The 27,573-nt window shown below is 47.9% G+C and overlaps 2 non-coding genes across 2 annotated transcripts; one reads left to right on the top strand and one right to left on the bottom strand.

Annotated features, from left to right (window-relative positions):
- Positions 1-6,119: 6,119 nt before the first annotated feature.
- Positions 6,120-6,193, bottom strand: trnat-cgu (transfer RNA threonine (anticodon CGU)). Its single transcript has one exon. It is a non-coding gene; the product is annotated as a tRNA-Thr (tRNA).
- Positions 6,194-8,463: 2,270 nt separating this feature from the next.
- trnas-gcu (transfer RNA serine (anticodon GCU)) lies at positions 8,464-8,545 on the top strand. The gene has a single exon. It is a non-coding gene; the product is annotated as a tRNA-Ser (tRNA).
- Positions 8,546-27,573: the final 19,028 nt, after the last annotated feature.

Here is a 27,573-nt window from a genome sequence, read left to right as displayed (position 1 = left end):
CTCAGTAGCACTTAAGAGGGTGCCCAGAAATTTTACCTCGTGCTGGGTTCGTTTTCCTTTCTGTGGAGGTATTACGTATCCCCAAGTGTGGGGCGCGTTAAGTAGTCTATTCGTGTCCGCGATGTTGGCGGGCTCCGAGGGGCTTGATAGTAAAAGGTCATCTACATACTGGACAATGGTGGATTTATCAGAAATGTGCAACCCTTGGAGTTGATTATGTAAAACTTGGGAAAAAATAGTCGGTGAGTGTATAAAACCTTGCGGGAGACGCGTCCAAGTGTATTGCTGACCTTGGAAGGTGAAAGCAAACAGGTACTGCGAGTCGGGAGAGAGAGGAATTGCGAAAAATGCATGCTGCAGGTCCACAATAGTAGAAACGCGAGAGTCGGCGGGGATACTGTTGAGAATGGTAGCTGGGTTCGGGACCACGGAATGTAGTGGGTCCACTATCTCGTTGACTTTACGTAGGTCTTGTACAAGGCGCCACTCTGCTCGTCCGGGTTTGGGGACGGGTAAAATGGGGGTGTTACAAGGTGATTGGCAAGGAACCAGGATGCCCTGCTTGCAGAATGAATCTATTAACTGAGTTATTCCGTCGACTGCCTGTCTCCGAAGGGGATACTGTGGGACGGAAGTCAATTGTGCTCCCGGTCTTACACAGATCTGTACTGAGGTCACTGGGGTGTATCCCACCTCGGACTTCGATGCGGTCCATAAATCGGGGGTGGGTTCATCCGAAGGGAGTCGATGGGGCCGGTGATGGTGTAAACTGCCCGTCACTGAGAAAGGGACGAGGTAGTAAGTCAGGGTCTCCCCTGGCAGAGCCTGAGGAACCCCGAAAGGCCTTTTTCTGCCTGTACCTCAAGCCGGTGGGCTCGGAATCCCAGTTCCTTTGGTCTATGTCCCTCGTTAACTGACAGGGTAATGTGAGGGGACATCAAGCCTGACTGATTCCAGAATTCATTAGGCACTTGGACTAGAAGTGCTGCCCCCTCCTTCCCCACTACTTCCCATAAAATAGTGACGGTCACCATGCTACCCAGGAGAGGAACATACAACCCTTCTAGTTTCCTTGAGGGCCCAGTGGGGTCGTAAGCTAGCGTCACATGCGGGTCAGTGGTTACCAAGGGTGGGTTAAAATCGCTGCTCGTGAGGTTCACCGTCCATCACTGAGAAGGCTGATGAATCCAGAGGATCCTATGGTTTTTAGTACCAGTAATGGTAATACCGTCATCCAGGCATTGTGTTTTGAGTTGGAAGGAGCAGAGCAGGTCCCTTCCGGCTAGGTTAAGCCCCAGGCTTGTGGTTACTGCAAACTGGATCAGGCATTCCTGATCTTCAAATTTAACTTGTAAGAGTTCAGTTAAGGGGTAGGATCTTTCCTGTCCCTCCAGTCCGCTCAATGGAACTGAAGCAGTGGACAGTTTAAAATCATGCTGGGTAATACAAGGGGCTTCAAGGGTCGAAGTATTTCCTCCCGTGTCTATCATAAAGGGAATCGGCTTTCCTTCAACTAAGAAATGGACGATGGGTTCATCGTCCGGGTTATCGGTGAGGGCAGGGTACATGGAGAGGCTACTCTCCACGTCTAGTCAGGCAGAAAACGGGTTGTTGGTTGAAAAATGTTGTCGTCTACCAGGTGGTCTGGTCTGCCGATGACGGTAGTGGGGGTAGTCCCTCCGCCAATGTTCAGGTGCCCCACAATGGTAGCATCCCGTCGGCCTGGCGTTCGCTGGTACGGGTTGTTGGGGTCCTCTTGGTCCTAGGTAATTATGAGACGGTGGTGGTGGTGGCCCACAAGGGGGCCTGTACACTGGGGCTCTTAAGTCATTGGGGTATAGTGGGTATCCTTTACCGGACCAGTCATCCCCTTCTGGAACGCAAAATTGACGCTCCATTTGATAGCCCGTATTGTCGGAGTAGGAGGGTTGGGGCCGAGGGGGTCTCTGCACCATTTCCTGTTTTATTGTTGTGGCTTTCGTCTCGCGCCCGTTACTCCAGTAATGGACTAACGCCCTCCTCATGGCTTGTCGTGTGTAATCAGACCAGTTCATGTCATTAGTGCGGATAGATGAGGCCACTCCCGCAGGGATGCATTGTAATAAGAGGGCGTTAACCTGGGGGGAGGCGTTGCCTCTGTTGTAGGCATCGTCCCCCGCATAGGTACCGTAAAGTGAACAGAAACGGTCCCAAAAGTCTGGGCCGTCCTCACCTTGTTTTGGTCGGCATTCTAAAACTTTAGTTATGTCAATAGGCTGTTGGAGGGTTTTACGAAGGGCAGTTCTAATGGTGGTCACCTGGTCCTGAGGCCGGACTGCCGCCTGAAAGGCTGTAGAGTCAGCATAGTTCCCCAGGTGTTCTTTCCACTGTGCCACTTAATTAGTCGTAAGGGTCATGCGACAAAGGCTGAAAAGGTCTTGTGGGGCGGCCTGATACATCTGAATTGTCCCCATGACATAATCTATGAAATCCTCCCGGTTGGTTTTACGGTTGGACGCCCGACTCATGATTAAACACAACTCCTTAGGCTTCCAAGGGGTGTAAATTTTGATATTAGGATTAGCGCTGGCTTGGGCTGGATCAGGATTGGGAACACTCCTGTTGGGGAATTGTTTCTTAACCTTGGCTCCCTTAACCCCGTTCAACATGGTCGGTAGGCTGGGATCTGTTGGGTCGCCATAATCAGTGGTAGAATCAGAGTCGGTGTCCGTCTGAGAATCTATTGAAGGACCGTCCCTTGCCAGAAAGCTCCGTCGTTTGTCTGTGGCCTTAGAGCCACCTGTCTGTGGGCTTTCCCTTCGACTAAGCCGCATCCTGGTTCGGGACGCAATAGGTTCATGGACTTGTCCTGTGGGCGGAACTTGGCTAGCAGTCGCTGGTGGTAGGGGCGGGACGGCTGGCGGGCAAGCCGCATTATATGGGGGCGGCAATGAAACTGGGGGGGGGGGTAGGTAGGGGCTGTGGGTCAGACCATCCAAACCTCCTCCTGTTCGTCCGTATCATTACTTTGGAACAACAGGGGAATGCCAGACATGTCGGGATGTACCTCCACTTTATCCTTACTACTTTTATTTTTATTTCTGCTCTTCTCCTTATACACCTCATTTACCTATCGTCTCTCCCTTCTGCTCCATTCAGCATCTTGGTCTCCGCACTGAGACTTCAGGACTCCCCAACTCTTAGGATTTCCCTGTTCATCACACACACTAATTCCCCTTCTGCGCGCATTATGTTCCCAGCTGGCCTGCTTAGATTTATTTGTTAGGTCTTCGGCCGTTTTTTCTCCAAGTAGACATTAATAATTTCCATTTTCCCCCTGTATTCCGCTCCCAAATTGCCTTTTCTGCCTTTAGGTATTTATCTACGTCCCAGGTTCCCCCCAGTGGCCATATTTCTTTTGCCAATTTCTTATTGAGGCATGCTGATAATTTACGGAAGTTACTCTCGTTCTTCGGATCGTCTTTACATAACTTAGATAGTGGGGTATTGGACCCAGACTTATCGAGAGTTTGTCCCATATTTGTATTCTACCCGATCGGACGGTACGAATCTCTGCGATTACCTATAAGATCGGTGTCTTTCCTTCACCCACTTCAGGCTCCTGACCTTTCCGTGGGGGATTTCCCCTCTTAAGAACCGGTCTAAGGCAGGGTGGTAGTACTGGAGAACCGATCTCAGAGCTCAAAACCATGAAATTCACAACTTAAAATCCCAAATACAAAACTGGGGACTCGAACCCCGAACAGGACTTAACTTAACTGGGGACTCGAACCCCGAACAGAACTTAACTTAACTGGGGACTCGAACCCCTTCTTAACTGTGACACTCGGACAGGTTCGCGAGTAGTCCGTCAGAGGATTGTTGGTAAACGAAGGGATCGATCAGGTGTCCGACTACCTGACAGGGATCAAGGTGAATCTTACCTTGTGGGCCAGTCCGTCTCAGGTGGCCGTTATCCCCGTCGGTCGCTCACGCCGCTTCCGTAACCTCGTCTTGGACTCCTGGCTGGCTCGCCAAATTGTCGTCCCGAAATCAATTTCCCTATCCGTCCGCTGTAAATAACACAGTGCCACGAGGTCGATTCGAACAAATACCTTTATTAACAGTGCACCGCTAGGAGAATTCTCTTCAGCACTCACTAAGAGTCGCTCCCTAGTTCTCCCAGTACAAAGGGGTAGACAGAGATTTATAGAGGTATTGTCACGCACACTTTAATGAGTCATGTGCCGGAGTTCTTGGTTGAGCAGGAAACGGACAAAGGGCTACTGCAGATGGACAAAGAGCAGCCTCACACCACAGGTTCAGCTAATCATTTTGCAATCGGGTGAGACAAAGGCAGGTATCACCTTCATTGTTTGAGACAGCCTTCCCATTTCCCGTTAAGATTGACCATCATCTCCATAGTCAAGCATAATGGGAATCCAATTAAGTACCAAACACAGCAATTTCCACACAGCACCCAGCCCAGGAAAGCAGTGGTGTGGCTGTTCTGGCCTGAAGGACACTTTTTAAATCAGTATTTCAAGCAGCCATAATTCTCATCCGTCTTAAGATATCAATACAGTTCTAGTTTATTAATCCTACACCTCCTCATCGTCACCCACGGTTCCTTCACCCTGCCATTCCTTCTCTGCCTCACCGGGACATATTTATCCCTAACATCCTGCATAAGATCCCTGAACATCGACCACATCTCCATGGTACATTTTCCTTTAAAAAGGACATCCCAATTTACACTCCCAATTTCTCTCCTTATAGCCTAGTAGTTAGCCCTTACCCAATTGAAAAACCTCTTGTCCTCTCTGCACCTGTCCATGACAATTTTAAAATTTACGGAGCATATCTGTTCGCACACTTCAGAACGGCTTTGAATATCCCAGAGAGGGTCCAGAAGAGATTTATCCAGAATCGCTGCCAAGGTAAGTACTTTCATTTGCAATATGAAGCCGCGGAGGCTGGGCTTGCTTCATGCAGATGAAGAACATTGAGAGGTCGCTTTATGGACATCTTGGTCCACATGCCCAAAGGTCGCTGAACGTAACAACATCGGTAGATAAAATGGTGCAGTCACACTTTTCATCCGCTGAAGCATTTAAATGTAACCCCACAATCCCATGTCGATGCTGAGAATATTCGTGAAAATTAGTCCGTGCACTGGCCTCTGGAGAACCCCGTGGTTTGCCACTCTGCCGTCTGACGTGACCACCGTTTACCACTGCTCTCTCCGGTCTGTTTTGAGGAGATATTGGATGGGTTGTAAAACAAGAAGCCGCATCAAGCCTCAAACACTGTATCTGGGACAAAGAGTTTCAAAGCACAGACGGAGGGTGCAACATTTTCAAGATTAACATGTTCAAGCAATGAGCATTGTTATGCAATGAACGAAAAGAAATTTCGGTGTGTGGCAGTGTGGCCGAGCGGTCTAAGGCGCTGGATTAAGGCTCTAGTCTCTACGGAGACGTGGGCTAGAATCCCACCACTGCCATTGGGTACACACTCATTGCACCCAAGTTTTCCCGCTGCAGGATAAACATGCATTAGAAAATGTCTTGCAGAAGAAATCTAAACATCACAGATCACCGTGGCGAGGATCCTCCATTGGTGACAGTGCTGCAGGGCTGCAGAACAGTCCTGATTTGGTGTTCGAGATTACGGACCGGTAGTGCAAATGGGTGGAAAAATCTTCAAAATCAATGTGCATTCCAGCTCATATCTGCAACGGTGCTTTTGCCTTGTCTGGCAAAAAACACAACGAAGTAGTCGGCCTTCCAGTCGAAAAGCCCTGTGCAACGTGGTGTGGGATCGTACGTCAACAGGATCAGAGCAAGTTCACAAAGCAGGACACGGCCGCGTTTGCAAACGATTGTGACCCAAAACCAAAACCACACAATAGAAACGCAAGTAAACGGACGACAAAGTCATCGGAACTGCCATCTGTTTGAACCTCTCGCCCTGTTCCTCGCTCCATAGACACCGACAGACCGACAGCGTTTTGGAAACATTTTATTTCTTCTGTTCCTTTCTGCGGATTTGTTTTTGTTTTATGATTGCAGGTGTGTGAATGGCGGTAATTGCATGGATCGCACCTTCATCACACGGCAATTTACCCCAGAAATAAAAGGCTCCGCTGGGAGTTGAACCCAGGATCTCCTGTTTACGAGACAGGCGCTTTGACCAGTTAAGCTACGGAGCCTTCGCACCGTTCAACAGTTGTCGTAATCAGATGTAACTTGCACGAACATCCATTGTTCGTCTGCCGGCGAGGGAATTGCTTAAGATTCTATTCATTTCTGAAGATTCAATGGTCCGTCTACTTCCAAACATTGTATCACTGTATCCAGCAACTGAAGCTCCGCAAAGCCAATCCCGCTTTTTTTGTTGAACGCTTCCTCGCGTCCGTTCACATCATCTCAAAACCATTTCCACGAGCTCCGCTATTTATGTTTGATCTCACCACAGCTTCAGCAGAATTCCTCATAGGTGAAACAGAGTGCACGCACTAATCAATAGCTGGTGTTTTACAACTGCCTTTGTTGGTGCGGACATGGAAACCTCTTTTTTTCTTTTTAAGGAGTTGGGAACAGAAGGTAACGGGATGCAACCGGCATGAAATCGCTTCCAGCGAGGGATGTGGCTGATGGTTTGAATTCGTTCACCTTCGGGAACACATTTCTCTGGGACTGACGCTGGCAAACCCTCTGCAGTATAAGCTCTGGTTTTCAAGCAGGTCTGGACTTTATTCCCTCCGTCCCTGAACCGGTGCCAGAATACATGCTTTCCCGACCATTCGTCTAAACCTACTGGGCTTGTTAAACGGAAATTGTCTCTCGTCTGACGCTTTAATTGAAGATCATTTGTAATCCTGTCCCCACTCTCCCGTCCCATCCCCATGTCCGTTGTTTCACAAAATTACAGCAGTCTACTGACGTCAACGTTGAATGCAGTCACGGTCCAGAAGTGGTAATGGTGTGTTGAACAGTTGGGGAATGAGAATGTTTGTGAGCGGCGCGAGGTAGAAAGAGAGAGATCAGAAAACCAGATAAATACAGACAGTGAAGGAGTGGAAGATTTCGACGGTGTGGTGACGGAAGACTTGCAGGTTCAGCGAAAGGACGATGGAGGTAACTGAGCGGAATGTGAGACGGAGCTGAGCCAGTTAGTCCTGATTCATCTGGAGCCACCTTCTTTAGTGCCAGCTTTATATCCGGCTGTTGGGGTCAGTGGAAATGGTCCCGCGGATTTTATCTTTATTACTGCAGAAAACCCATTTTTCCCAGACAGTTCAGCCGTCAGTCGCGTGTGCCAGACGCGCACGGCCATCTGGTAGTGGTGTTGCTCACTGGGCTTCCCGGATTTGCTGCTGCGATGGACAGCGTTTAGGTAGTGTGGTGGTTTTCACATTTGCCTAAAACGCGAAAGACCCCTGGGTCGAAACCAGGCAAAACATTATGAAATCTCCGATTTCTGGAAATCAGGTGACATAAAGCACACAAAACCAGACGATATTTGAATTAAATGGCTCCTTCCACAACTCTAAAATCTCAATGACTCATACAACACGGAAATAGGCCCTTCAGCCCTACACGTCCATGTGTACTAAAGTGCCGTTCGAAGCAAGTACAATTACACTGTGTTTGGCCCATATCCATTCTAATCTTCCCTGTCTGTGCATTTCACCCGATGACTAACTGTGTAACTTGTTTCCGAAACAAAATGTGGCGAATCTCATTGTATCTTGCAAAGGTGTGGTCTTTACAAATGCATAACACTGCTTTCATTTGATAAAGGACAAATTCATCACTTTCTTTCTGCCATTTAACTGCAGGCATCCTCCAACATTGCCTCATCCCACATTATCCTGAACTGGGGGACGTCGTTGTGTTTGCTCTGCCGATAGTGGGAAGTGTGACCTGACGCATTTCAGTATAATACCGAAAGGGAGACGATATAAAGTACACTGCACAGTTCTTATACCGGATGTCTCTGATGTTCAACATTCAGCTTCCAACCTGAAAATAGATTCTCAATTGGATTGAAGGTTTCATTCTTCGGGAGAAAGAAGGTTGGAACTGACTGTGACAGACATTTAGCAAAGTAATATATGCGGGAGGCAGTGGCAGTTTGTCTGGGGAAGGTTGGGAAAGTGCAATAAATCTTATAACAACGGACATGTCGCGGTATTTATTTCAATATGTAGTACATGAATCGCAAAGCACGAAAGCACAACTGAGAAGAGTTTAAACTACGACAGACAGGAGAAATTAAGAATTATATTGAATCAATTAACATGTTCAAAACGTTTCGGGAAAAGGTCAATATGCCTTGGGCTTTGGAATTATATAGAGAGCTGGAAAAAGATGACCAATAAACGTGCATGAAAATAGAATATAGAACGTAAATGTAATGGTTGGAACATGGGAGAAGATTGTCGGAGTTGTAAATAATGCTTTCTCTTTCAGAACAGACGAGATGGCCGAGAGGTTAAGGCAATGGATTGCTAATGCATTGTGCTTTGCACGCGTGGGTTCGAATCCCACCCTCGCCGTCGGCTGTTGGTTTGGATATTGAGCTTAGAACGCGTTCACATGAACACTTCAGAGACCCCATTTTTCCCCGTCATGAAAGCCGTTGTATTTTGTGAGTCATGAAAAGGAATGTTTACAATGAGAAATTCTCACGAAGTTTGGTGGAATGAGAATGGAAGAAAAGTCGAGATTAGATGGCATGACGACCGATTTTGTCCTTCACGCATTTCTTCCTCTCGATGTTCATAGATGTGAACACCGAATGGATGTGGACTGTTTCAGCTGCTGAAGAAGGAACAGACTGTATATATTGAGAAGTGTGTGCAAAAGAAACCTTCCTGCAGAAGGTACGTGAGGAAAGATTGAGTGCAGCGCGGGAGAGATCAATGTGTGAGGCCGCCGACTTTGGACAGAAGATAGATCGATCTGCGAATGCCCAAGTCATGACATACAGGCGACAGCGAAGGAGTGGGTCAGTATACGGATCGAAGAACACCATTCGGCAAACGATACCGGACAGGTTCGAAATTAACATGGAGAAGTGTGTCTGAAGGAATGTTCCTCACTACTTCATGACTGCTGTGAGCTAGACAGATTAAACTGCCTATTCTCTCGCATTTTGTTCCGATATGGAGGCATTCAGTTTTGTTTTCCTTTTCGACTGTCAGTTTAATTGATAGTTTCTCGATGACACAAAATATATTGAACAGTTTAAATATCGCTGTGAATAGCAACAACAGAATGTTTCCCAAAGTGAATAATATTGACATCTGTACAGCAGAGTATCATCCCGACCGAGGAGCTCAAGTAGGAAGCCGAAAGTTCTGCCTCTGATACCACGTGTCTTGCTGTTCGATCAGACTCCCGTGTTGACGGAATTGAGAGGGAATATTTATACAGTGGGGTGAGTACACATCTCTGTAACCACTTTATCGAGCTTTTACCGGAATAATTTACGAAATGCTTTATGTTAACTGGAGACAAACGAGACTTTGCTTCGACAACTTAATCTCAGAGCGCACAAAACGCAGGCGGAACTCAGAGGTTCAGGCAGCATCCATAGAGGGAAATGTACGGAGCAGAAACCAAAACGCTGGACGAACATTTCCCTCCATAGAGGCCTCCTGACCCGCTGCGTTCCTCCAGCATTTTATGCACTGTTCCAGATTCCAGCATCTGAATTCTCTTGTATCTCCATCGTAATCTAATTTCCCAGCTCCCAACCTGTAGAGTTCTGGGCGGAATCACACTGCACTTAGTTGCAATGAGGAGCTGCAGTACCACGACTGAACCTTCATGGTGCGGATCCTGGTTCCCACGTATCTCTGGATGAAAAGGTGGGGCAGCCAATTGCAGAGTTTCACTGTTCTCATTTATTGCAATTTTCAAAAGATATTTCAGGTCCGGTGAACGTGTAACTGCAGGCATTTAAAGACAATGATTCTTACTTATCGACACATTGTTTGAACTTCCGTCTGCGGCACTTGTCAACTCAACATGTTTCCACAAAGGTATCGAGGAAAGATGAAGGTAAACCACCTTCCCTCACTTACTGTCAGCTAATGAGAGGAAGAACCACAGGCTAATTATGGAGAGGCGAAACCATCCCACCTCATGCTATGCGTCCTTTTTCATATCGTTGGGAACCTGGACACTGATTACGTTATCGTCATAACACTGGTGATGTGAATGAGGGAAACCGTGTGGTGCCTCAGATGACCCACAGAGAAGGGAACGTCATGTCCGCCTCTGGTGGTCTGCTTCATTCACAATTGGTTGCGACACTGAAACAGCTCGCCCCACACACCGCACCGAGCCAGCGTGTAACCTTCGTATTGGTCAGCGGAAAGTGGTGAAACGGGGAAAGCGAGATTCCTAAATTTCGAGTGGAAATGAAAACTCCTCCTCCTCTGCGAGTTCTCTCAGTTCCGTCATGGAATTGCTCGAAGTCACAAAACACTTCATACCGGCTAATTGTCCGTGTGCTTGAAAAATGCGGCCTTCCTTCTTCTCACGTTCTCACAAAACGCCGGCCCCAGCATCATTCTCAATTCATAATTTTTTTCTCTCCATAATCCTTGAGCATGAAGAAGCCCAATGGAGAAGGCATCTGACTTCGGTGTTGATGTGACGTCATCAGAAGATTGCCGGTTCGAGTTCTGTCACGGTCGTTTTAACGACATTAAGGTTTTGTTTCCATTCTGTCAATCACTCTCTGCACAACATCTGTCCGATCTGTTCCAAACACGCCCTTTTGCAACGCACCATTTTCTACCACAGTTTCCTGCGCCGCGAGTACTCCGGTCACCCACTCTCATAGACAACATAACGTTATCTCGCCCCGTCATCTCGCGCAAACTTTTATTGTCTCTGCCTTGCTTGCACTCTATTTCCACAAACGCCTTCATAACTGTCGAGACAGAAGAGATTCTGCAGATGTTTGAATATGGAACGACACAGACAAAATGCTGGGGGAACTCAGCAGGTCAGGCAGAAGCTATAGAGGGAAATGTACGGTGAACGTTACAGATCACAATTTTTCATCAGGACTGGAAAAGGTAGCGGGCGGAAGCCAGAATAATTTGTAGGAGCTGGGGGAGGATCACAAGCTGTCTTCAAGTTTATTGATGAGAAACACTATGATACTGGAGGAACTCAGCAGGCCAGGCAACATCCGTGGAGAAAAGCAGGCGGTCAATGTTTCGGATCAGGACCCTACTTCTGACCCTAGATAGGAAAAGGGGATGCACAATGTATTGGAGGGAAAAGCAGAACAGTAACAGGTGGACAAAAGAGGGAAGGCGGGTTTGGTACGGGGATGTGACAGGTCGATGAAGGTAAGAGATGGTGATAGTCAGGTGCGGGGGAGGGTAGATCAGATGCACCGGGGTATGGGTGAAAGATAAGAAGAGAGAGGAAAAAATGGCTAGAAATTGGAAGAAGTGAAGAAGCATTTTGGGACGTATTGTGGGGAAGGGGTGTAGTGATGACTTAATGTGGGAGAATTCAATGTTCATGGCGTTCGTCTGCAAGGATACAAGATGGAAAATGATGAGCTGTTCCTCCAATGAGTGCTTGGAATTCCCCTGGCAGTGTCGGAGACCGAGGACTGACACAACAGTGATAGTGTGGGAGGGAGAGTAGAAGTGGCTGGCAATGGGAAATGCAGATCGCGGTTACGGACAGAGCGCAGGTGTTCTGCGAACCGGTCACCTTGTCTGCGTTTGTTCTCACACTTGGAATACCGAATGCAGTAGATGATAATAAGCGAGATGCAGGTGAATCTCTGTCTCACCTGAAAGTACTGTTAGGGTTCCTGGATAGAGGTGATGTAGGAGGTGTAGGGGCAGGTGTTGTAACAGAATATAAGATAGAGGAGCAGCGTCCAGCCTTCCGACTCCTGCACAAGGGCGGGTGAGCACGTTGGAGTTCCCGTATCTCAGGTTTTGCGATTCAGGCGCATTTTGTTCCGAGACATTGTTCCAACTCACCGAAACATTTTGTGGAGATGTGCGTCGGGGGAAGCCGCTGCTGGGAAGCTGTACTGATGTCGATTGAATCAGGGACCTTTCGATCTTCAGTCTAACGCTCTCCCAACTGAACTATTTCGGCTACTACTGTTGGCACTGCCCACAATAATGAGGAGACCAATGGTGGCATGGCAATACTGTGACGAATGATCAACACTGGGGAACATGACATTGGACCAGAATTGGTGCAACATTGAACCTGGAAATTGTATCTCAATCCATTTTAAAAAGAAAAGAGAGAAAGTGGGAGGAGATTGTGTGGCTGCGAGAAATATTCGGAAAACCCCGCAAACTGAAGTTCTTCTATTATGACTATTCGTAGGTTCTGGTTAGGCACCAAATAGTTCAAAGCTTAGGGGTCCAAATAATCGGTTCAGGCGAAGCACGAAGTCAACCATCTAATCCAGTGCACTGCATTTGGAGTTCACATTGGAAAACGAGACACAGATTGATTGATCGTTTTGCAGAGCTCCTGCGTTAAGTCCGCAGGGGTAAAGCCGACCCCCAGGTGTCCGCAACATTAATTCAACATCCTACTGCCACATCCATCAATCTGCCTGTGACCTCCGGCACTTCTGTTACAAAGCCCAATGAACGTTTTCAGAACAAAACATCCTCTTCCGTATGGGCACGTGCAATCTTCAAATTTGCAGTAAGAGTATGGGGCATTCATGGCCACCAGCAATCCAACACAAATAAAGTCATCCTGCACTTAAATTGACCGTCGCTCTGGCCACCGTGAGAAGCACTCAAATACGAAGGCAGTGCGTGTGACATCTTTACCGAGGACACCCGAGCAGAGCTTTAACGTGGAAAGTAAGCTCCTGGATCAGCCGGATATTTGTGCTGTCTTCAGGTTTTCAGTTTCGGTCTTTGTAGATAGAGGACCAATCACGGTGGATCTCGTGGATATTATAAATTTTAATACATTTTGGTTTATGGAAAGTTTAAGTTCAAAATATTGCAAGACACACAAGATTAACGGAGAAAAAACGTATGGAAGAGGATGTAAGGAGGACATGGAAGATTCCACCTTGCTTACACCAATGGTTCAGAAACAGCTACAATATTGTGATCCTTTATGTTTATTTTTCCTCAGGAAAATATGGAAGACGTTAACAGAATTGAAAAAAATACACGTATGTTTACATAGATGACGGCCCTCGCTTGCAAATTAAACTGTTGAGGGAAATACTTCCCTCTTAGAAGATACGCAATAACTGCGAGGAACAGCGGGAGGTTAGGAGAAGTTGTATTTCTCATACAAAGTGTCAGGAGGTTCCCGATGGCACAGTGGCCTAAGCTCCGTTGCAATACTTCCTTTTTGCTGTTAAACAGAGCTTCGATAGCAATTACGGGTTAAATATCGCTTTATTTTGTTCAATCATATTTCCCATTCACCAAAATGACCTTGTGGAAGTCAGCGCAAATGGCACCTTCATCATGAAACCGGTTCAAATTGAAATCTGTAAAGTTATCTTCCTATTCACACACTTAAATCAAAAATATGAGCAGCAATTATAAGCGACACATAGTAACCTAAAATCATCGTTTAATACAACAAGTGCACTGATCACAGGTATTAGTATTTTAATGTAAAAATGCACGCATCCATTATATTCCCTTCACATTGCCCATGTCATTGATGTTTGTCCACTACACCCTTCCTTCTATGCTCTGTTGTTATTTAATTCCATTCATTACTTTACAAATGTGTATGTGCGTGGTGTGTGTGTGTGTGTGTGTGTGTGCGTGCGTGTGTGTGTGTGTGTGTGTGTGTGTGTGTGTGTGTGTGTGTGTGTGTGTGTATTGTGTGCCTCTGTGATAATAGATATGCAGTTTAGTGGTGTGGCAACCCGGCCTATTTCCACGAGAGACCCATTGAGGAAATGCCGAGGACTGTGATTTTTTTGTGTTGAAACAGCAAAATACATCTGTATACAGAGAGAAATCTGCACACGGCAGAGAATATTGTGTGAAATTGTCCTTCACACTCCGTCAAACCATCACGGCAGCGGCTCCACCCCATCAATGGCTGAACATTTAGCCACAATGAACCATGGCAAACGGTCACAGTGAGAGTACACACAGCAGAAGACACTTACTTGCGGTGCAAACACGATCTGCAAATGCCAGTGGACATCTTCTCTATAACAATCCAGATGTTTTTACCACAAGAGGGCGTCTTTACACAGTGGAGGCATTTTAATATGGTCAACATCCAGAGAATACTTAGATAGCAGTTGGACAGAGCAGTGAATATTTTTTTTTACAAATATATTTACATTCAGGCAGCTGGAGAAATAAGGTATCATTACATCGCTTCTTTTCCAAGTGAACTGTCTTTACTCAACAGGAATGTGAAAGTTTGAGATAATTTATTCAATGAGGAAGATTTGTACACGCAGTATTTAACAGGGAAATCTGAGCACATGGCTGTAGATGATGTTGAAGCGGCTAGCTACACACTATGAAATGAAGGCACAGAGTCGCTGCTTTCAAAATCAGAGGTCGAATGCAGACCCGGGGCGCAGTGCGCCTTTAATAGCTGAAAACTTCCCGCGCTACAGTTCCCGCGCTGATGTGACGCGCGGGTCACCTGACCTTCCCGCGCGCGGGCTTTCCCAGCCCAACACTGGGGAAGAAGGAGGTCCCCCCGCCATCTTGGATCGGGGCCTCCGACGACGTCGCGATGTCGGAAGCCGGTTCGAATGCCGGTGCGTTGAGTCACTACATAACTCCCCCCAGAACCGGCAATACCGTCGCGAAAACCAGAATGAAATAAACTATGACTTGGGTGGCCTGCCCCGGCGCCGCGCTCGCTGTACCACCATGGGTTAGTTCGAGTCTAAATGAGCCGGCTTCAGCCGGTCAACCGTAAACACCTCCTCGCGCCCCCCAATGTCCAGCACGAACGTAGATCCATGTTCCTGACCACCCGGAATGCCCCTTCGTACGGCCGTTGCAGCGGTGATCGGTGCGCGCCCCCCTGACGAAGACAAACTTACAGTCTTGGAGGGAAGTCGGCATACGGGCCGGGACCTTCCCGTGTCGCGAGTTTGGAATCGGGGCCAGGCTTGCAAGTCGATCGCGCAGCCGGTCGTGCGCCGCGGTAGGTCCTTCCACTGGCCCCCGAGGGGCTGGTAGGAACTCCCCCGGGACGAATAAGGGCGTTCCGTAGACCATCTCCGCGGACGAGACATGCAGTTCCTTTATTGGCGCAGTGCGTCTTCCCAGCAGAACCCAGGGGAGTTCGTCTACCCCGTTGTACCCTTAAGTTGGGCCATGAGAGCGACTTCAGGTGGCGATGGAACGTCTCCACCAGCCCATTGGATTGCGGGTGATAGGCGGTGGGGAGGTGGATCCGGGAACCCCACACGTGGGCGAAGGCAGACCACAGGCCGAAGGTGAATTGAGCTCCACTGTCGGAAGTAAGATGTACAGGGACACCGAACCAGGATACACAAGTTGACAAAAGGGCCCGTGAGCAGGACTGGGCGGAGGTATCTGCGAGGGGAACGGCTTCAGGCCATCGAGTAAAACGGTCGACAATCGTGACGAGGTACCGCCCTCCTCGGGAGACTGCGAGGGGGGCGACCAAGTCGACATGGATATGGTCGAATCTCCGGCGGGCAGGCTGAAAATCCTGCAATGGGTCCTTGACGTGCTGCTGTACTTTCGAGGTCTGGCAGTTAGTGCAGGACCGGACCGATTCGGAAACCTGTTTACGCAGGCCTTCATGCCAGACGAACTTGTCGGAAAACCATCCGGACAGTAGTCCGGATGGAAGGGTGTGCAAGGTCGTGGATGGCATCAAACACCCGTCTACGCCAGGCAGATGGGACATTGGGGCGGGGTCTACCCGTGGAGATATCGCAGAGCAGGGAGCGCTCACAGGGGCCTACCAGAAGGTCTTGCAGTTACAGGCCCGAGACTGCGGTGCGATAGTTGGGCATCTCCAACTCCGTTCGCTGTGCCTTCGCTAAGGCGCCGAAATCCACCCCCTGGGACAAAACCTGGATGGTGGGCCGTGATAACGCATCCCCAACCACGTTCTCTTTCCCCAACAGATGGCGGACGTCAGTGGTGAACTCGAAGATGTACGACAAGTGACGCTGTTGTCTGAGACCTTGTGGAAGGCTTGTGGTAGGTGAAAGCAGTAAACGGCCTGCACTCCAGAAGTATCGGAAGAGTCTGATGGCCAGGTACAACACCAACGGCTCGCGGTCGAAGGCGCTATATTTGAGCTCTGGTGGTCGAAGTTGCCAGATTAAGAATGCCAGCGGTTGCCAACGCCCTTCGATAAACTGTTCTAGCACGCCTCCGACCGCTGTGCTGGAGGCGTCGACCGTGAGGGCAGTCGGGACGTCCGTGAGCGGATGCACCATGACCGCGTCCGCCAAGGCCTGCTTGGTTTCACGAACGTGTTGTGAGCCTCTTCCGACCAAACAATGTCGTTGCTTCCGCCTGACAGGAGAAGAAACAACGGGCGCATGATGAGGGCAGAGGATGGTATGAACCGGTGATAAAAGTTTACCATACCGAGGAATTCCTGCAGGCCCTTGATGGAGGTGGGTCGGGCGAAATGGCAGATGGCGTCCACGTTCGCAGGCAGGGGCGTGGCGCCGTGTTTGTCGATCCGATGACTCAGGAAATCGATTGTCTCCATCCCGAATTGGCATTTGGCTGGGTTGACGGTCAGGCCGGACTCCCTCACGCGAGAAAAGGGTTGGTGGAAGTGCGTCAAATGTTCCTGACGGCTGTTGATGGCGATCAACATGTCGTCGAGGTATATGAAGGCGAAGTCCAGGTCGCGTCCCACTGCGTCCATGAGTCGTTGGAAGGACTGAGTAGCGTTCTTCAGACCAAAGGGCATCCGGACGAATTCAAAGAGGCCGAAAGGTGTGATTAGCGCCGTCTTCGGAATGTCGTCCGGATGCACCGGGATCTGATGATACCCGCGGACGAGGTCAACCTTGGAAAAAATGGACCGCCCATGTAGGTTGGCAGCAAATCCGTAATGTGAGGGACGGGGTACCTGTCCGGATTAGTAATGTTGTTGAGGCGTCGCTAATCGCCGCAGGGCCGCCAGCCTCCGGTTGCCTTGGGGACCATTTGTAGCGGAGAGGCCCATGGGCTGTCTGACCTGCGGATGATCCCAGCTCATTTTTTTGAATTCCTCCTTCGCGAGTTTGAATTTGTCTGGGGGTAGCCGCCGGACGCGGGCGTGGAGGGGAGGGCCCTGGGTGGACATGTGATGCTGGACGCCGTGCTTGGGCAAGGTGGTGGAGAACAGGGTTGTTAGTACGGACGGGAACTCTGCCAGAACCCTGGCAAACTCGTTGGTCGACATGGTGACTGAGTCGAGGCGTGGGCCCGGCAGCTTGGCCACACCCAACAAGAACGTTGGGAAGGTGCTGGCATGTAGCTTACCCCGCAGGTAAACCAACAGACTGTTGGCACGAAGGAAGTCTGCCCCAAGGAATGGTTGCGCGACGGCGGCCAGGATGAACCGCCTAGTAAAGATGCAGGTGCCGACCTGGAGGTGTACCAACCGGGTCCCGAAGGTCCGAATGGCGCTGCCGTTGGCGGCCCTGACGGCGGGTCCTGGTGTGCAGTTGCGAGTCTCGCGGCCGGTGGGAGGCACGACGCTGGCATCAGCTCCAGTTTCCACTAAAAACGGACGTCCAGAACGCCTGTCCCACACATGCAAGATGCTACACGGGTGGCTAGCCGCCGTAGCCGTCAGCGGCGGCTGGTACTGGTGGTTCACGGAAACCTGCATGGTGGCCGGCCTGCTATGCCGCTGGGTACGTGGCGTGGCAACGCGCTTGACGGACGCCCCACTCTCCTTTCTCGCCCGCCAAAGGACATCCATCCGGAGGGCCACCTACCGGGGTTCGCTGAAATCGGCATCCGCCAGGAGCAGGTGGCTGTCATTAGGTAACTGCTCCAGGAAGATCTGCTCAAACAGCAGGCAGGGTTTATGCCCGTCTGCCAGGGCCAACATCTCATTCATGAGCGCGGAGGGGGTTCTGTCGCCCAACCCATCGCGTTAAAGTAGGCGGGAGGCCCGAAAGCCTCGACTGGGACGGCGCTGTATCGGTCGAGGGCGGCCACCACGTAATAGTACGTGGTGTTGTCACTGGTGATCCGGTGAACCTGGAAATGGGCCTCGGCATGGTCGAACCAGACCCGGGCCGGAGGGTCCAGAAGGTGGGCAGTTGAAGGAATACTGCCTGTACCTCTTGCTAAGCAGACTTCGTGGGTCCAAAAACGTTTGGGCCCATCGGGGTCACCAATTTGTGGCTGGATATACACTATGAAATGAAGACATAGAGTTTCTGGTTTCAAAATCAGAGGTCGAATGCAGACCCGTGGGGCAGTGCGCCTTTAATAGCTGAAAACAACCCGCGCTGACGTCACGCGGAGCTCACCTGACCTTACTGCGCGCGGGCTTACCCAGCCCAACGCTGGGGAAGAAGGAGAGCCCCGCGCCATCTTGGATCAGGGCCTCAGACGACGTCGCGATGTCGGGAGCCGGTTCGAATGCTGGTGCGGTGAGTCGCTACAGTATCGTAGTTTTTTAAAAAAACTCTAATCGGCAAATATCGAAAAAAGTGTGATCTAGTCAAATTATATTTTTAGACAATTGTTCAAAAGATGAAAAACAGTTATCAATGAATAGATACTGAAAACATATTATTCCCTTCCTTTTCCATATGGAAAAAGCTGAGTTAGCTCTAGATGCATGAAAGAAAAAAAATAGATTGAATGGGGCTTAACAAATTAAATTTATTCAATCCAAAAAATTTACGAAATTGAAACCATATTTTTATTGTATGTTTAACAATTGGGTTAATCGTATGTTTACTTAACTTGCTAAGTGCAAAAGGGAGAGAATCACCTGAAAAAGAAACTAATGAAAAGTCAGGAACTTATTGTTGCTCCAGGTATACCAATTTGGGGCATTGAATTACATCACAATCTTGTATCCAAACAATTAAATATCTAATATTAATTGCCCAATATTATAATCTAAACTTAGGCAAGTCCAATCCACCATCTTCTTTTTAATTTTCGTAAATATTTCTTACTTAACCTTGGGTTTTTATTCTGCGAAATATATGAAAGAATTTTAGAATCAATAGTGTCAAAAAAAGATTTTGGGACAGAAGTTGTAATAGCTAGAAATAAATATAAAAATTTTGGTAAAATATTTATCTTAATCGCATTAATTCGGCCTACCAATGATAACGACAGAGGAGACCACAGTAAATATTTGTTTAACATGGTCAATTAAAGGCAATAGCTTAGCTTTAAATAAGTCCTTATGTTTCTTGGTAATTTTAACAACTAAATACATAAAATAGTCAGTTACCAATCTAAAAGGTTATTGGCTATAAATTGGGGTTTGCATATTCAATGGAAGAAGTTCGCTCATTAAGATTTAATCTATAGCCAGAAAAAAACACTAAACTGATCTAGTAGTGATAGTACTGCGGGGATAGACTCATCCGGATTAGAAATATAAAGTAACAAGTAATCGGCGTAGAGAGATATCTTATGAATCATTTGTCCGCGAGTAATGCCACATATATTTGAAGAGTCCCGAAGTGCAATAGCCAAGGGTTCTAAAGCAATATCAAATAATAAAGGGCTTAACGGGCAACCTTGTCTAATACTTCGAAAAAGCCTAAACAAAGGAGATCTTTGATTATTAGTAAGTATTGAAGACATACGTGTATAACAAATCATTTTAATCGCAGATATAAATTTAGGGTTAAAATTAATTTTTTGAAGTGTAGTAAATAGATATTCCCATTCGACTCTGTCAAACGTCTTTTCAGTATCTTGTGAAACAACACATTCTGGAATTTGGGATGAAGGAGTATATATAATATTCATTAATCTCCTGATATTAAAATGTAAATAACGATTCTGAATAAATCATGCCTGGTCTTCAGAGATAATTTGTGGGAGTGTAGCAGCTAGCTACACACTACCAAATCAAGACACAGAGTCGCTGGTTTCGAAATCGAAGGTCAAAAGCCGACCGGGGCGCGGTGCGCCTTTAATAGCTGAGCAATTCCCGCGGTACAGTTCCCGCGCTGACGTCACGCGCTTGTCACCTCACCTTCCCGCGCGCGGGCTTTCCCAACCCAATGCTGGGGAAGAAGGAGGACCCCGCGCCATCTTGGTTCTGGGCCTCCGACGACGTCGCGATGTCGGGAGCCGGTTCGATGCCGATGCGGTAATTCACTACAGGAGAACCTTTTCCAGTATAAAGACCAATATTTTGGAAAATATTTTTGGATCTATATTTAATAAAGTCATAGATCTATAAGATGCACAATCAGTGGGATGGTTATCCTTTTTAAGAATTAAAGAAATAGTTGCTTCATAGAAAGATTGTGGTAGTTTACCCACTGATACGGCATCTTTAAAAATTTTGGCTAGCCGGAAACAAGAATATCAGAATAGGATTTTAAAAAATTCAGCAGTATATCTGTCAGGGCCGGATGCTTTACTCGAGTTCTTTGAAAATATTACTTTCTCTATTTCTTCCTCCGAAATGGGATCATCTAATGTAGAACGTTCATTTAAAGATAGTTGGGGAATATTCAGATTTCTTAAAAATCCTTACATTGATGTAGGATCCTCAGGGGATTCTGATTGTTATAAAGAAGAATAAAATTCTTGAAAGGATTTGTTGATTTGAATAGGATTTTCGTGAGAGTACCATCTGGTTTACAAATTTTATAATCTGTCGTATAGATAAAGTAGCTTTCAATTGGTTGGTCAATAATATACCGGTTTTTGTCACCATGGATATAAAATTGACTTTTGTTTTAAGTAGTAGATTTTCAACTGAAGATGTCAATTGGAGTTGTTTTCTCTTTTTAAAAAGCTCCAGACTCGGAGTATCAGAATATTTTTTTATCGATTTCTTTAATCTTGTGAACCAATATATGTATTTCATTATTATTTCGTTTTTTTCAAGCCAGCCAAATATGAAATAATTTGACCACGGATATATGCTTTAAACTTATCCCATGTTATCCCACTGGAAATTTCTTCAGCAAAATTAGTTAAAAAGAAAACTGAAATCTGTTCTTTGATAAATTGGATGAAATCTGAGTCTTGTAATAGAGAAGGATTAAATCGCCATTGTCTGACATCAAAGGATACATTTGGTAATTTATTGATAAAATCAATGGTGCATGAACAGAGATGGCAATTGCATCGTATTTACAGTCCGGAGTAAGTGGACCTAATCTGGCATCAATAAAAAAAATAATCAATCCTCTAGTAGTTATGGTAAACATGAGAAAAGAATGAAAATTCTTTATCATATGGATGTAGAAATCTCCAAGCATTTAAAATTCCAGATTCAATGAAAAAAGAATTAATAAAGACAGCGGATTTGTTTGGAAGTGCAGGATTTGATACAGATCTATCCATGGAAGGGTTTAGACAACAGTTAAAAGGTCCACCGATAAACAAAGTGTATTCTTTTAATTTAGGAAAAAATGCAAATAGATGTTTAGAAAAATCAGGGTGATCCTCATTGGGTGCATAAACATTAACCATAACAACTTGTTTATTATGAAGCAGACCAGCGATTAATAAAAATCTACCATTTGGGTCTGATATTATCTCATGATGAATAAACGAAATTGAAGAGTCTATAAAAATAGAAGCTCCTTTCATCTTTGCTTGTGAATTCGCATGGAACTGTTGACCCGTCCAAAATCTAAAAAAATAGCGTTGATTTTCTTTCTTCCTGATGTGAGTCTCCTGAACGAAAATCATCTGGGCATTTAGTCTATGAAAAATCTTCTTACATTCAACTGGATTATTTAAGCCATTAACATTCCATGATATAAAATTAATAGTCTTATCTATTTTAACAGTTTAAAAAAAGGTATGTAAATGGTTACTCATAACATTTCCAAGTCTTACCAACTGGAAGAAGTAAAAACAATATTTAAAGAGGAAACGGATGTGACGTCAATTTAGAAAATATTGTAGTTTAGCGCAGAAGAAAAAAAAACGTAAAGCAACCCCACCTTCCTCCCCCAACAGCCCGCAACTGGCCAATAGGCAGCCAGTAAGTTACCCTCTAATTGTACTAACCCCTGTGCTATTGGTCACAATAGTCCAAATTGAAAAAAAATAAATAAACCATACATGGTTTGTCTTAAAATGAACAACATAATACAAACAGAGATAACGAACTCACAACATAGTTGTGAGATTGAAAGAGAGCCAAAGGGCGTTAAAAAATACGGTTTAATAATTATTTCGAAAAGAAAGCAAACGATCAGTTATTTTGTTAAATTCTTAATTGTTATTAAAACAAGACATTAAAATATTAAAAGAAGAAAAAAGAAAGGTTTAAATATAAAAATTAATTAAATCAGAAAACAAGTAGGTAGTAAATCAAAGGAAAACACTGTATCTCTTTCGCAATTTCTTAGCTTCTAAAATTAAAAGATAATTCAAAAGAAAATTCTCGGCTTCTTGAATAGATTTAAACCATTTACGAGATTTATCAGGCAGTGTAATTCGCAGCCTTGCTGGGAATAATAATGCAGGATGATAATTGCTTTGATAAATACGAGCCATAATTGGTTTGTAGGTCAGCCTTTCTTTCATAACTTCTGGGGTGTATTTTCAACTATTCGAAACTTCCATTGTTTAAATTGAATCATTCCACGACTACGAGCGGTACGAATCAAGAGCTCCTTGACGCTGACAAAATGGAATCTCAGTATTACTGACCGAGGTTTTTGATCCGCAGCAGGTTTAGATCTTAATGCTTTGTGAGCCCTATCCACAATGGGCTGGCGAGGGGAAATTTCGGAACGAAAAACATCGACCAAAAGATTAGAGAAGAATTCCGTAGAGTTACCAGTCTAGGTATTTTCTGGAAAATTGATGATCCTTAAATTTTTCCTCCTGCTGCGTCCTTCCAGGTCGCTGATCCTCTGTTGTTGCTTTTCCAGGTTTTGCTTGGTCGTAATTAAGGACTTTTCAAGTGAGTGGAGTTTGGCATCTCTCTCTTTACCAGCTTGGTCGAGTTCAGCAATTAATTGCCTTTGTTTGGCCTTTTCCTGGATGTGTATTTTGCTTTTCTTCAAAGTCTTTTAAAATAGACTTCAATTCGGCAAAGCTCCGATCAAACTTTCTGTCCAGATTAGAAATAGCTTCCAAAGTAGGTTGTTCTCCACTACCTTTACCATTAGCAGAGGCTTTAGATATGGTGGTCATTTTCACACCTCAAATCAAGTTGAAACTTGTGCCAGTATTGTAAAAGACTTATTAAAGGGTGGTAAATAATAGATTGAAAAGTTCCTGGACCAAAGCCAAATTATGACAGTCCATGGAGCGCCACCAACAGACTCTTATTCTCGCCCCTCCTCTCGGGCAGAAAATACAAAAGCCTGAGAACACTCACCACCAGGCTCAAGGATAGCTTCTATCCCGCTTTTATAGACTCTTGAAAGAACCTCTCATTCGTTAAAGATGAACACTTGATCTCACAATCTACCTCTTCATGACCCTTGCACGTTATTGTCTGCCTGCCCTGCACGTTACTTGGATAAACAACACTTTATTCTGCATTCTGTTATTTTTTTTTTCCTTTGTGCACTCTTTCAATGAACTTATGTGTGGAATGATCGGTCTGGATGGCATGCAAAACAAAAGCCTTTTACTATATCCCGTAACACGTGACAATAAAAATTGCCAATAATAAACCAATTACAAATTAAGAAAGAGGTTAAGAAACGGGACCACACGGGTAGTGATGTCTGGATTACTTCCAATGCCACTTGCCGTTGAGGGCAGAAACACAAAGATGGGCTAGATCAATGTGTGGCCGAGGGGTTGGTGCAGGGGGAAGGGATTTAGGTTCATGGATCATTGGGATCCCTTCTGGAGCAGAGGTGACCTGTACAAAAGTCAGCGTCGAGTTTATTGTCTTATGCACAAGTAGATGAACGCACAGGGACCAGGAAAATCTTACTTGCAGCAGCATCACAGGCACATAGAGCCACAGAGCAATACTGCAAATATGCAGGCCCTTCGGCCCAACGAATCCATGCTGATCACGTTGACAACACAGCGATTCCCAATACCTTGCATCATGTAAGCAGCATTCACAAGAAAAACATACATTTAACACAAATTGTACAAACTATACACAGGATGGACCGGTTGAACCTGAACTGGCGGGGGAACAATATCATCGGAGGGAGATTTTCTTGTTCTGCTCGGGAGTGTTTAAATGAGATCGGCAGAGTGGACGACCCTGAGCAAGAGAAAGGTCGATGAGGAGTTTGGCCGCAAATCCTGAAGTCAATGAGCGTAGGTTTAGCCTCGAGGAGGGGGGAAGGTGAGAGCGAAGGTGGGAGTTGTTCCAGATATCAGAGAAATCGGTGCTGAGGCCTCCAGGTTGGAGACAACCACGGCGGAATATGTGTTGTTCGTACAACCTGTGCCTGGCCTCAACGTGGCAGTAGAGGCGGCCGTGGATGGACCTGTCAGTATGGTCGTGCGATTTGGAATTGGAGTGGCTGGCCACCGCTAGATCCTCGCTTTTGCGGCGGACAGAGCGAAGGTCCTCGACAAAGCAGTTACCCATTCAGCGTCGGGTCTCACCGATGAAGAGAAGGCCGCCCCAGGGAGCATCCGATGCAATAAATGACACCTACGGATTCATAGGTGAAGCTCTGCCTCGACTGGAAGGATTGTCTAGGGTCCTGAATCGTGGTGAGGTAGGACTTGCAGAGAGATCCAGAAAGGGGAGAAAGGTGTCGGAGATGGACTCCGGGTCCGACCTCGGCTCCGGCCGCCTCCAGGCCGAGACCTTTCACGCCGCTGTTTTGCATCGAGCTGGACCCACAGTCCTCTGTTTCCTGGGAAGAGCAAGGCAGTGGCTGGGAACAGCAATAGACGGACAGGGCCTACGACCAATAGGTGCGCGTTCTTCTGCATTGGTCATTTGACTGACAGCTCAGTAGCCAATGAGGTAGTGAGTAAGTTTCCACTTTGGTACGAACAGCATGTAATTAAATACAAAGGGATAATTCTGCACAGGTGCCTTTGGCTGCAAATAATATAAGATATGATCGCACTGGTGGTGATGCAGAAAGGATTGGGGGTGTGGAGTCACTAGGGAAGGTACACAGAGGATTAGAGGAGTAATTTCATTGCAGAGGGCGCAGAGTATTGGGGGTGATTTCATTGGGGAGGATGCAGAGGAGATGGAAAACAGCGTCGGAAGTGTATTGTAGGCTGAGGAATTTTTGGCTAAAATTGTGTTCTAGTCTAGGAGGGGGAGAGGGAAGGGAGGGGGGAGAAGGAGCTGTTGGGGAGAAAGAGGACAAGGGAGAGAGAGAGGGAGAGAGAGAAGGGGAGAGAGGAACTTGCGGGCAGCGAGTGGAAGAGGAGAAGGAGCTGGAGGCTCCTCTGCGGGATAACCCCGCCCACCCACACCCGAGACGGGAGGGGCTCCCGCAGAGGTGCAAACCGCGCGTTCCCCGTCTGAGACCAGCCGCTGCATTCAATGTGAATGGCCGCAATGTCCGGTGTTTGACTCGTCATTAACCCTCTGCGCGCGTCCGGGCGCGGGCAGCCCGTCACCCGTTCACCTCCCCACCCTCCCCCGACTCCCATCACCCCAGTCCAGACCCGTCCGCTCCTCGCCCACTCTTCCCCTGTCCTCCCCTCCTCCCCCGTTCCTTCCCTGTCGTCCTCCGTCCACTCCACCACGCCCACTCCACTTTCCTCCTCCCCTGTTCTCCTCCTCACCCCTTTCCGGTCCCCTCCTCCACCTGTCCTCCTCACCACACCGTCCCCCTCTTCTCCCCTTCCCGTCCGCACCCCTGTCCTCTTCCTCCTCCCCGTCTTCCTTCGTCCCCTCCTCCCACGTACACCCTGCGCTACTCCCTCCCACCTGTCCTCCCTGACCCACCCCGTCCCCTTTATATCCCCTCCTCCGTCCCCTCCTCCCCTTCACTCCCCTTCGCGTCCTCCGTACCCTCCTCCCCGTCCTCCCTGCCCTTCCAATCGTTCTCCTCCTTCCTCTCATTTCCCCTATTCTTTCCCCGACCCTCCCGTCCTACCCCCGTCGCGTCCCTCACCTCATCTCCCCAACACCCTACCTTGCCCCCTTTTCTCTCCTTTCGTTTTCCGGCCCCTACAGTCCCTCCACTTCATCCTCCTCCTCCCCCGCCCTGTCCACCCCACCCACCGCCTCCGCTGCCAAGGCCGCTCCCGTTCTTCGCTGTTCTGTCTCTCCCCCACCTTCTCTGTCCCCCCACCGCTCAGCGGGGTGGGAACTCCGGGCTTTACTCGGAGCCTCAGCTGCCGCAGTTTGTAAGCCACAGTCGGAGAATAGCGGCGTGAGGAAAGAGAGGTTTATTGAGAAACTGAAGGAGGAGCAGGGGGAGGGGGTGGCGGAAGGGGTGGGAGGGGTTGGTCTCAGCTCTTGGTCTCGGGACCCCGGCAAGCCTCCGATTGCTTGACAGTGAAGGTCTTCAGTTCCAACGCAAGTATGGAGCGCATCTCCTGACTCACCAACCTGTGTGGGAGACGCAGGCCGTCAGCGCAATGTACGCGCAGCCGGTCCCTGTCCACCCTTCGGCCCGTGCACACCCTCGCCCTACCACTCACTAGCCCTCCCCTACACCGATCCCCAAAACCCCCTCCCCCTCACGCCCTCTCGCTCCTGCAACCTCATCCCGTCACCCCTCCCTCTCCCTCCGCTACAACCACTCCCCGGCACCCAGCCTCTCCCTCCCCTACCCCTCCCCAACACCCTGTCCCGTCCCCATCCCTCTCGCTCCCCTACACCCCTCCCCGTCACCCCTCCCTCTCTCTCCTCGACAGCCTTCCCCATCACCCCTCCCCGTCACCCCTCCCTCTCCTTCCACTACACCCCACTGGACTCTACACCCACTCCCCTTCAACCCCGGCCCACGCACCACTTCCCGTCCCCCCTATGGCAATAAACCCCTCGTCATTCCTGCGTCCCCTATACCCGGCCCCGTTTGATCCTCCGGCTACTACAAGCCTTCTCCGTTTCCTCCTCCAGCCCTTTCACCCCTTCCCGTGACCTTCTCCGGCCCCTACACCTCTCCCAGTCACCCCGTCCGTCCCCTCCAACCCTTGCCGTCAACCCGGCCACAACACCCACTGCCATCACCACTCCAGCCCCTAAACCCCTTGACGTCCCGCGTTCCGGCCCCTACGCCCCTCCTCGTGAAACTGCCTCTCCGACACCATGTCCCCGTCCGCCACTTCAGCCATCTGGCTCCTAATCCCTACCCCACCTCCCAGTTTCCTCTTTACCGTCAACGACCCCTACACCCCTCCTCGTACCCGTCCCGGTGTCCCCCAGGCCACTGCACACCTCCGGCCACGACAGCACTCCCTTGACCACCCGAGACCCTACACCCCCTTCCCAAAACACAGTGACCATCCCACCTCCCCACCCCTACACACCT

Source organism: Pristis pectinata, unplaced genomic scaffold (genome assembly GCF_009764475.1).
Source record: "Pristis pectinata isolate sPriPec2 unplaced genomic scaffold, sPriPec2.1.pri scaffold_76_arrow_ctg1, whole genome shotgun sequence".
Taxonomy (NCBI): domain Eukaryota; kingdom Metazoa; phylum Chordata; class Chondrichthyes; order Rhinopristiformes; family Pristidae; genus Pristis; species Pristis pectinata.
Note: the sequence above shows the minus strand (reverse complement) of the source record. Positions and strands in the feature narration are given on the sequence as shown.